This window comes from Ostrinia nubilalis, chromosome 14 (assembly GCF_963855985.1).
Source record: "Ostrinia nubilalis chromosome 14, ilOstNubi1.1, whole genome shotgun sequence".
Classification (NCBI taxonomy): domain Eukaryota; kingdom Metazoa; phylum Arthropoda; class Insecta; order Lepidoptera; family Crambidae; genus Ostrinia; species Ostrinia nubilalis.
Window position 1 is genome coordinate 14503712 of NC_087101.1, and position 12555 is coordinate 14516266.

The 12555-nt window shown below is 38.0% G+C and overlaps 1 protein-coding gene across 1 annotated transcript in view; it reads left to right on the forward strand.

The window, feature by feature from the left end:
* LOC135078361 (apoptosis-stimulating of p53 protein 2) overlaps positions 1-12555 on the forward strand; it is a 449764-nt gene that overhangs the window by 178234 nt on the left and 258975 nt on the right. The gene's annotated exons all lie outside the window — the stretch shown is intronic.

The following is a 12555-nucleotide window of genomic DNA, read 5'->3' on the forward strand; positions in this document are numbered from 1 at the left end:
AGCTTAGACAATAGATCTTATCATATTGAACTAAGAGACGATCTAAAACGATCCGATAAAGATGAGAATCGGAGACTTACACATACTAGAAGGAGCGAAAAGGAAATAGGTACTGGAAATAAATCGATATTTTCCTCAATCCTTTGTTCTGAAGCATATAATGAAATCGTAGAGAAAATTTGTAATGAAGTAAAAAATACGAATTGACGTAAATTTTCCTGAAATTTGGTTGATAAGCATACCAACTTTTTTGGCAATATTGAAAGTTATCCGAATTTATACAAATTAAATTCATTGGGGAAATTCGTAGCTCAGTAATAACATTGTCCTGCTTATCATTTTCTTTTCGTTGTATGTTAGTCCAATCACACACTTCAATTTGTCCCCATACCTTCACGTAGATATACTTCTAAGATAATATCGATTACATCGATATAATTCTATGTATAAAGTAGAGCTTGAGGGATGCCCATAAAATCAGCTTCCCATCCAACCAACGGGTTCCCCTGACCTCACAGATGATCTTAATGGACCATTGTTCGGGCGGTGCGCGCGCGCAGACGTATCGATTATTTTGATCGATCCGATGACATGTTGACGATGCTGTCCTTATTTATTATTATTGGACTCGCCGTTGACGGATTTGGTGGGAAATATGTGAGGTGCGGTTGAGAATAGAGTTTGAAGGTCGTATAAATATGTCACTTTATGTGAATTGTTGACGGTTTAACTATAGGCGTCTAGCCAAGTTTTGCAATTGAAGTAATTTAACTAACATCAAAGCTAACAATGCAAATAATTTATCATGTCTCATACTTTATCAGTTTACGAAAATTCGACCAGAGGGCCTAGTGTGAGTTTACATTAAACGCGCGTCAAAAAATTGCAATACATAAATGTATGACGGATTGTACAGCGCCCCTAGCGGGAAACGTTCACAAGCTAAAATTTTCATACATTTTTTAAATGCGCTCACTAGTGTGCGCGTTTGATTTAAACTCACACTCAGCCCACTGTTTAGAATGTAAACATAAAATATGTAAGTGCGTAAATTATAGAATTTTTTCAAAATAATGTTTCCTATAAAAAAATAAAAAAGTCGATTTCTAGAGTACGCTCTCAATACACCACAAACTGCAATAGTATTTCAAGTAATATTTCTGAATTGTTTCTTATTTGGCTGGTATGTACACTTCCAAATCTTCGGTATCTGCGTGGAATACATATTGGAGGGGAAATAGCGAGGGCACATTTCTCGCTCCGTCTAATGTCCCTTATTATTCTTCTAAGTGTCCCAGCTAGATCTAGAATCTAGACTAAGGAATATCGGACAAAGAGTATAGCTGAGTAGGTATAGTTTTGGTACTAAACATAACCGAATTATTCATCAATTTGGGTTAAGGTTTTATTATTTTTAACAAATCGAAATTTTGTTTTAAACTGTTAATTCTTCTTCTTCCTCGGTGATGAGGATCGCGACCACAGATAGTGTTCTTCCACAGACTGTTAATACTGTAAATAAAAAGAGAAGAAACGCATCCTTTGATGATCCAATAAACAGTGCGAAGTTTTGCATCCTAAATAAAAGGTGTAAGCTTACCTCGAGGTTTTACGAATACACTTCAATAAGCAACTTACAGAATACGTCTTAAACTAAAGGTACAGTCCGTCGGCACATCAGCTTATGCATTATGGTTGCAAAACCGCACCTAATGCAAGTACAAAAGATGCAACAGTGTTTAACTTGATGTGCCTGTAGCATTCACCCAGAATTTGACTTATACTTAGTAAAGGCACTGGCACATCAGACTATACATGTTTGCTGCAAAATAACACCAAAATAGCAACCGCGTTGGTAAAAGCTGAAACAAACAATGGATCGTTCATAACACTTAGGTCTTTATTGGACCAGGGATCACAGGCCTCGTTCGTGACGGAGTCTGCAGTCCAATTCCTTGGGCTGAAGAAAGTAGCAAGCAAAAGTGTTATAACTGGGGTAGGGAGTGATTGTAATTCATCAGTCAACTCTAAACATGTGGTTAACATCAAACTGCAATCTATCTACGATCCGAACTTCACAATTACGGTAAAAGCTCACGTTCTTACCAAACTTACCACATTTCTTCCTGAACGACAGGTTGATTTGAAACTTTGGTCACACATGCCTGAAATGAAGTTGGCTGATCCAAAGTTTAATGTTCCAAACAAAATAGACTTGCTGTTAGGTGCAGACGTGTATTGTCAGATATTATCTGAGGGACTAGTTAAGGGTCCAATAGGGTGTCCTATAGCTCAAAACACCAGACTCGGCTGGATATTATCTGGTCAAGTATCTGAAAGTAGTAAAACTGAACCAAGCTGTAGAAACATCATAACAACATTACACACTCAAGTTGTTGACGAAGAGTTTGATCTTAAACGTTTTTGGGAAATAGAATCTGATCAGTGTCTTCTCGATAAACCTCACCACACACCTGAAGAACAAAAATGCGAAGAATTTTTCAAACAAACGACCACAAGAGACCCTTCTGGACGTTATATCGTAAAACTGCCATTTAAAGAAGAAACTCCAAACTGTAAATCAGGCAACTCGCGAGAAATAGCTGTAAGCAGATTTTTAATGCAAGAAAGACGCCTATCAAAATCACCAAATCTCAAGGATCTCTATTCCGATGTTATTGCAGAGTATCTGGAGCTGGGTCACATGGAAAAAGTACCAAACGACGAGATCGACAAAACAGAAAGCGTGTACTTACCTCATCACGCGGTAGTGAAGCTCAACAGAACAACAACCAAACTAAGAGTGGTTTTTGACGCTTCATGTCGAGACAGGAACGGTGTATCTCTCAACAGCGAGTTGTTGGTAGGCCCAAGGCTTCAATCGGATCTTCGTCATTTGGCGATGAGGTGGAGACTGCATCCTATTTGCTTGGTGGCTGATATAGTCAAAATGTATCGCCAGATAAAAGTTGCTAGCGAAGATGTAGATTATCAGCGATTAGTCTGGCGATCCAAACCTCATGAAGATATTGAACATCTGCGATTGTTGCGAGTCACTTTTGGCACTGCCTCAGCCCCATATCTTGCAGTCAGAGCACTGCATCAAGTCGCGTATGATGAAGGTAAACAGTTTCCATTGGCAGCTGAAAGAGTCCTAAATGATTTTTATGTGGATGATCTACTTACTGGATGTGACACAGTTCTGGAAGGTAAACAAATATTTCAACAAATGAATGAGTTACTAAGCAAAGGGGGATTTGAACTTCAAAAATGGTCAAGCAATAATGAAACACTATTAAAAGAAATAAGCAAGGATTCAGAAACAACAACAAGCAATTTGGAACTCAAAGTAGATGAAATTATCAAAATTCTTGGACTTACCTGGAACCGACGAACTGACGTCTTCGAATACTCCGTGCAGCTACCACCTATCAGTGAACCTGTAACAAAGAGAAAAGTTATTTCAGATATTTCAAAGTTGTATGACCCTTTGGGATGGCTTGCTCCAGTAATCGTAAAAGCAAAAACGTTCATACAAAAGCTATGGTTAGCAGGAATCGGTTGGGATGAGGAGTTACCAGCAAAGCTTTTAAAAGATTGGTGTACTTACCGAGGTGAACTTACTGCACTTACTCAATTTCGCCTGCCGCGCTGGATTGGAACGAATTCAAAGTGTATCACTGTTGAGTTACACGGCTTCAGCGACGCTTCATCTGATGCATATGCTGCTGTAGTCTATGCGCGCGTGGTAGATGAAGCTGGAAATGTTATGGTCACTCTTATCACCTGCAAAACAAAAGTAGCTCCAATAAAGCAAATTTCCATCCCGAAGCTTGAGTTGTGCGGCGCTGTTCTACTAGCGAAGTTGTTAAAGGAAGTCTCAGAAATTTTGAAGGTACCAAAGTCAAACTTACATGCATGGACGGACTCAACGATCGTTTTAGCTTGGCTGAGCAGTCATCCAAGTCGCTGGAAGACGTTCATAGCAAATCGAGTGTCAGAGATTTTAGCTATTTTAGACCGAGAACAGTGGTCACATGTGGTATCCTCTGATAACCCTGCAGATTGCGCTTCCCGTGGAGTCAACCCATCTGAATATGATACACTTCCTCTCTGGAAAAGTGGACCTGCATGGTTAAAAAACATAACCATAGAACACGACAGAACGGACATAAAGGACACGAACCTAGAAGAGAAAGAAAAGAAAGCTTACCATGTAACCAAAGAAGATGAATTTGAATTGTGGACCAAGCATTCGTCTTTACAAAAACTAATAAGAGTTATAGCTTATTGTAGGAGATTTGCATCAAAGGCAAAGAAATCTATTGAAGCAACGACGTTTCCGATATGGTTAACTAGCAAAGAACTTTCAGAAGCAATTCTAGTTAGCATAAGAGCGTGTCAAGCTGCTCATTTTGCACAAGAAATCAAAGATATCGAGACTACAGGTACAGTTAACAAGAAGAGCAAACTTACCACTTTGACTCCTTTTCTGGATCGTGAAGGCATTTTGAGAGTTGGTGGTCGTCTTGAGAGAGCTAACATCAGTGATAACAAAAAACACCCGATTGTTTTACCATCAAAATCTCACTTCACAGATCTTGTCATTGCCGATGCTCACCAACGAACCCTTCACGGAGGACCTCAATTGATGGTAAATTATCTACGATCGAAATATTGGATTCTTGATGTAAAAAACCGCACAAAATTGTTTGTGCGCAAATGTGTCACATGTGTACGACATGCAGCACAATTTAGACATCAACTCATGGGACAGCTACCTCCAGCACGCATCACGCCAATACGCCCATTTTATCAGAGTGGAGTTGATTATGCTGGACCCATCCAGATCAGAGCTTCTAAAGGTAGAGGTTACCGAGCATACAAAGGCTACATTTGCCTATTTGTATGCATGGCCACAAGGGCTGTGCATCTAGAGGCTGTAACCGATCTCACTTCACAGGGATTTCTAGCAGCTTTTAAACGATTTGTTTCGAGACGTGGACATTGCGCTGATCTCTACAGCGATAATGGAACGAACTTTGTGGGCGCCGCTCGAGAGTTGAAGACCTTGGTGGCCCAAGAGCACTCAACCATGGCTAGAGAAATCGCAGATAGTTTGGCCACAGCTGGAACCACGTGGCATTTCATCCCACCAAGAGCTCCTCATTTCGGTGGAATATGGGAGAGTGGGATAAAATCTACCAAACATCATCTGAAGCGAGTGATCGGCACAGCAACCCTTACCTATGAAGAAATATCTACGTTGTTATACCAAATTGAAGCGTGTCTTAACTCAAGGCCGTTATCACAGATCAGTACCAATTCACAAGATCCAACACCTCTCACACCAGGTCATTTTATCATCGGTGAACCTTTAGTACTTGTGCCCGATAACAATTATGAAACGTCAACAATATCATCTTTGAAACGCTGGCAGCTAACCCAACAAATGCTCCAGGTCTTTTGGCGTAGGTGGTCAAACGAATATTTAACTCAGTTTTTGCAGCGGTACAAATGGGCAAATAAAACACCAGAGCCTAGAATTGGGGATGTAGTTTTAGTTAAAGAAGACGATCTTCCTCCTTCGAAGTGGTTAATGGGCATAATTACCGAAAAGCACAAAGGTTTGGACAACCTTACGAGAGTTGTTAGTATAAAATGTAGAGATACCATTATTAAAAGGCCTGTTGTAAAATTGTGTGTTTTGCCAGTGGCTGAATAGAGCTATTTTATTTTTATATTATCATGTTTAAGTGATGAGTTTTGTGGTTTTCGTTTTGTTTAACCACTTTTGTGAACAAGTAAGTTAAGTTGTTAAGTTATCTTAGAACAATATTTTTGTATACCTATCCATTTATAAGGTTAAACTCTAACTATTGTTTTGTTATCTAGTCACCATGATTTAACCAATTTAAATTTCTTATAATGTTTTGTTTTTACCTAACTATACAGTCCACTCTTTCGTTGGTGGTTAATCATGGTGGGCGGAATTATGACCATTCCGGTCATGGTGGGCGGAATGTTTAATACCATAAAGTAATAAAAAAGAAGAAAATGTCATGTCATCAACAGTGTCACGGGAGAATTGTTTTTTGTGAAACTAAAGCAAAATAAAGGATATTTTATCATCAAATACATTGTTGGACTTTATTCAACCTATTACATCGAAATAAGAAGCAACAGTGTCTAACTTGACGTGAATTTGACTTTTTGTTCGGCGCCAGTATTCGGGTCACGCGTTTTTTGTTCCCACGCGGCGCGTGCGCATTCCGCGAGTATTTCATGCGTTTCGCTAACGATTTGAAGTTTCAAAAGAAGTATTTTCTTTCATTCGTGCCTTTGAACTCAATCTCAGGGCATTGGGATGTCGAGGGCATGTAAGATGGAATATGTTTACTTAATTTTATTTAAAAGTTGAATTTTAAGTTGGATAATATCTTTACTAAATCCATATTAGATTTCTTTATTAAACAATGTTGTAAGATGAGATGAAGTCTAAAAAGAGTAACTTTAAAGCTTAGCCTAAGACATTTTCATAAAAATGACAGAACCTTGTGATTTACAAACTACTTTGTTGTTCCTTTATCTACGACCTGACCTAGCAAACATTTGAGTTGAACAACAGAAATCAGCATCCAATCGAAGTTGGCCTATCGAGATAACGATTTGCGAATGAGAGGCGTCCTTAACATGTCTGCTAACTTGGAATATCACAAGTTTTCTTTTTGGAAGTAGGTAATGTTAGCTTGTACTATTGTTTGGGAAAGAATCGCCATTGACGGACCAGACTTTCTGTATTCTAGGAAAGTAAATTGATCTTTTGTCTAGTAATGATAGTAATCTAGTGAAGATAGAGATAATAATCTACGCCCGTATTCACAAACATTACTATGAGATCTCACAGTGCGCGTGGACGCACAGGGTGACACACGAACCAATCACAGAGCTCTATTGAACGCTGTGCGTTCGATTTCACATTACCAAGCATCGTTTGTGAATACGGGCGTAAGATAATGGCACACTGTTTTATTTGCATAGGCAGTTAATACTTACTTATTTAAATACAATCTGAAAAATATCTTTGGACTTTGTAAACAATGTCTTCCAGCATCATCAGAATCTTTATCTAGACTTTTGAAACCACAGATCTTAGCCAATATATGACTTGCAAAAACCGAACTCCTAGGGCGGGAATCGACCCCAGGGCAATAGCACCGTCTGTCAAACATGCTTATCAATTTCCTGCAACGCATATCCCTGTCTATGTCTGTCTTTTTTATTCCCTTTGCCTTTTCTCTCGCACAATCAGCTGTCAAGCTGAATTACCTACCAAAACTTTTCACTTCCACTCTCAAAGGTATCAAAACTCCTCAAACAAAAGGTAAAATTCAGCGGAAAAGTGAAAACTCTGGAAGTTCAAATATAATATTCCGTTTACAGTCCGGCCTAAGCAAACAACTGGATTGAACAGACATTCGATAGCCAATGGGAGCTGAGCAATCGAATTCACAAAGCACTCGCAGTTTGGGAGAATGGGGCATTTGCTTAAACGAGTACAGTCGACGATGAAATTCTAGTAATTCTACTCAAAATATTGAAGGTGCTTTCGTTAACAATCCCGCGGATAGAACCAGTAGGCCTAAGATGCGCGCCACGATAAGCGGTTATCACGCCATTTTATCGATTTTGCCCATACATTTTGACGTCGATAAAAGTTATCACGGTGCGCATCTTACAGACCTACAGGGTGCGGCAGACACAGTGACAAACTGAATTTCATATGGGTGAAGCTACTGGCAGTTAGCTGGTTTCACACCAATAACACAAAATAATTACATATACATACACTCGAATTCAGAACCTCCTTCTTTTTTTGAAGTCGGTTAAAAAGACATTTCCATTCCAGTATTTTTTCTAACTAGGAGCTAGGAGCCTCTTTTAAAATTTTTCTGGCGTTAAGAGGCCTTTCGATCTAAATAGATCAGTGCTAAATAGATCCACTGTCTAAGTAGCTCAAATGGAAGAGAAGTCGCCGGCAAGAGAAAAGGTCGTGGGTTCGATTCCCACCTTAGGCAGTTGGATTTTTTCAAGTTATTTTAAAAATATTTAGGAGCCTTTTATACTGGATTCATCATAGCGTAATTATTTTCCTAAATCTAGAAGTATGTGGAATATTTGTCATTAAGTAATGTCAAACTAAATGACATTCGATCATTTTCATCATCCTTAAAGTTCAGCTTTTACCATCAACATTTGGGGTCAACTGTACACACATTATCTTATTGTATTCGGACCTAGAGGCAGTAGTTTGATTTCTACCGATACGACTCGGCAAACAGAGATCACTTAGCAGTATTAACAATCTAGTAGAGATGGGTTATACTAGGTAAATTTGATACTAGGTGCACCTATTCCAAGTATTTATTAATACTTGATCCAAATACCTATTCCACCTAGTACGTAGCAATTTACCATACTTGACGCGACTAGTGCGGACTAATCCACGTATTATGACTTTAAAATACAATTTTCTTTGAAAAGATACAACCGTAGTATTAATAATGCAATTTGAAATTGAATAATAATGTTTTTGCTGGCTGTTGATTGATTGATATCCTCCCTTCATACTTCAAACCTTACCTGTGTACAAATAGAGTTTAAATTACGTAATACATCAAACACCTATTCCTATCTCACACCTGCCTGCGCTCAAATTTGTTTGTCAGACAGAGACGGAGTGAATCTCTACGTTCGCACATAAGCTTAGCGAGAAATACGCGGTGCGCGTAATACACGACTACGGATTATGCAATAATAACCTCTATTACTTTGGTGGTAGGGTCGGAAATCGTGTAATTTAAAAAATACTAGGTGGATCAAGTATTTTAAAAATTGGAATAGGTGCCACTTAGTACTGTAAAATACCTAGTGTGTGGATCTGTTCTAGTAAATACGTCTCATCTCTACAATCTAGTTGGAAACGCCTTTGTGTGTTTAGTTACCGAAAGCTCGACTTGATTGTATGCGAAGTCAAAAAGAGGATGTCGATTGCTTTAGGAAGCTGCAACAGCAGTTTGGTCGAATGTAACAGACGGTATCGAATAAAGAAAGGGAATTATAGATTTCTTGATTAGACTAGGTCTAGACTTAGCTATACCAAAATCAGTGATATTGTTCAGAACTGTAATCGTAACACAAACAAAACTATATGGCTTCTACTATATTTCATACTAGACTCGGTTTTAAAAGTTTTATCCTACATTCTGTCCTAGTTGCCTAAGAGCAAGGCTTGAAAAGAATACACCCATTTTGAATATCATTGATAAGTAGTAGTAGTAACTATATTTTATCATAGAGCAGTCGACAGAACATTGAATATTATTTTTATAGTTTGATATGCTACGTCCTCTTTGCCTACAAATACTTAATCTTTTCGTTAGCTTAAGGGCATTTCTACTGTACGGTGTATTTTTTGTCAATTCGGTGCTAAAATTTATATTTAGTTTTTTAAGTAGTTTCAATACAAAAAAATAAATGTTACTCCTTTCTGAATGTAAAAATAGCATTGTCACTAAATATTGTGAAGTGGTTTATGAGAAATGTTAAGCATCGAATTGAGAGAGCACCGAATTAAGAAAATGAATCACGGAATTGAGAAATGAATCTCCAAATATAAAAATCGCTCCGCAAACTTAGAATTGATGACATTATGAAGAAATACCTAATGTATTTCAATAATTAATATAATAAATACTTAAAACGTTTTGATATCTGATTGCTGGTCTATTAGTTAGATGGTTCATTTTAGGTTTATGTGTCTGAAATACCAATGGAATAAAACAAAAATCCTAATCAATATGTTTAATTTTTTAATAAGGAACTATAATAAATTCTTAATTTTTATATATTATTTTAATTTTATTTAAATAAAACAAATAAATACATAACACAGGGTCTCTTTGTTTATTTATTCTTAACCTTAAACATAAAACAAATATTGCAAAACCCAAGAGCTAGATTGACCTGAAACTATACCGAAGTTATTATATCGGACGTCAGTTTGTACACGATTAAAATGGCACTCAAATAGCTGAAATACAACAAGGCACCAGGTGTTACGGCATTATAGCTGAGCTTCGCCGGTACTAAAGGCTCTACAGAAGCAGTTCAATTACGTCATTCTCGAAGAAAAAACGCCTCCGGCATGGCACAGAAGTGTGGTGATAGCATTATAGACTCATCTCACTTATGAGGCGTGTTTACAAGCTGTTTTCGAGAGTCCTTACGAATCATCTCGCTCGCAGACTCGACGACTTCCAGTCTTCCGAACAAGCTTGTTTCCGAAAAGGCTTTAGTATTATGGTACACACACAGGTACGCTACGGCAGATTATACAGAAGACCAAGGAGTCGCGATATCGGGGATGATATCGGAGTCATGGCCTCCGTAGAGCCTTTCAACAAGTGGGTCTCAAAATGAACATGGACAAGACAAAAATCATGTCAAATGTCCGTGTTGCACCCACTCCTCTGAAGGTTGGAGACTACACTCGAAGTTGTTGACAATTGTGTATACCTGGGACAAGAGTCAGATAGTTAGGTCCAACTTTGAGAAAGAGGTCTATCGCTGAATTCAACTCAGCTAAGCATCGATCGGGAAGCTTCGCTATTACGTCTGAAATACCGCAGCGTCTTAAGATAAAAGTTTTCTACCAGTGTGTGTTGCCAGTGATGGTGTATGGATGTGAAACTTGGTCGCTTACGCCTAATAAGAATCAGAAATGTGAATATCGGCAAGAGAACCAAAGTGACCGGCATAGCCCGTAAAATTGCATAAATCAAGTAGCAGTGGGCGGGGCACATAGCTCGTACAGATAATGTCTGTTGGGACTGAAAAGTTGTGGAGTGGAAACCACGGACCAGTGAGCAGGCCCCCACTAGGTAGACCGACGATCTGGTGAAGGTCGAGGGAAGAACCTGGAAGAATTATTTTAATAAGATAGCAAAAGCAGTGTATTTTTTTTAATGAAACCTCAAAAAATTAGTTTTATTGTCTTCTGTCCAATGACTGGTACGATCCAATGATTGGTAGTTCACCCTATTATTATGCTCTATTGATTTCATTATTATTTAAAGTTACACAAACAATTTATAGCACAATAAAAGTATCTATTTTCATTTAATATCAATTCGGTGTACGTGTTTTCTCAATTCGATGCCCCATATTCCGCGGAATTGAGATCCACGGAATTGAGGAAAAATCACATTTCATCAAATTACTCAAAAATATTATAAATTACAACGATTTCTACCAAACGTAATGGCAGATATCAGTTAAATACTTAATTAATTTAGCAGTAATCTCATTAAATACTTCATGAACATTATTGATATCGCACACCGGTTTGAGAAATGACCAGTGACCAAAAATTCTGAGTGATTTCAAACCTCTGAAAAATGCTCCTCAAAGCGACTGATCCCTCTTTTATACTGCTCGACCACTCGAGTGCAACTGCTAGTTTATGGGAATCAGGCGCGGGTGTTCGTATTGTGCGTTGTTAGTGATATAGGAGCACAAAAGTAAAAATCACGGAATTGAGGCACACACGTCGGACAAAATTTAAATGTGTTACTGTATTAAAACCCAAGGACTTGCAATAAACAAACTCATTTATATAGCTTTATTAACTATCCCTTGTTCTGTGAATGTGGGTTTCATAATGGGGAAGTTATTATTTCAAAAGTTATGAAGCAAAAACGAGTAAATTCTGGAAACCGGACACTCCATTTTAGGCCAAATTTCGCCCGTTTTTGAACTTTCGGATTTTTTCAAGGCGAGATGTAAAACCTGGCGGTCTTCTAAATATGCTCTCCATCAAGTCAAGAGTCCTATAAATACGTGTGATTTTTTTCAAGTCCGTAATTCAATTTTAAAGGTACTTTTATCGCCCCAGTAGGTCGATCGGTCGTCCCCGTAGAAATGCCCTTAACTCTCCTTTGTGTGCTCACTCGCACGACTGGCTTATCAGACCAGCAAGTTTCTACACAATCCTATAATGTTTAGAATCTGTACAATTTGCTATAAACATCTTTAGCAATGTGATAAAAGGGCTACATTTATTCCTTTTCACACTCTATAACCCGCCTCGAGCGATTCTGATGTAGGGCTGCCCTGTCACTAGAGTTTTCTGGTATTTATAAAAGCCATACAATTTACTCGTTTTTGACAGCTGTGACAGAAAAAAGAAACATTTTGACATCCGTTTAAAGTCTTGTTAGCTAGAGAGCATGAAATGTAGGGTAGTGTAGAAATGCAAGTTTACTGTGAATTAAGAGATTGTAAATATCACCATAGCATTAGTTTATTAAAGTTCATCGTACTACACAAAAGTTAAAGGTTCAGGCAGCTTATCAAATAGTTGTGTCCTAGTAAAAAAAAGTTATTAATGTCAAAATTATACGTCTGTAAAGTTTATGTAGATATTTATGATTTCACGAAAATTTTATTGTTGTTTTGTTAGGTAGATGGGTCTGGCGAGGGCAATTTGGATGT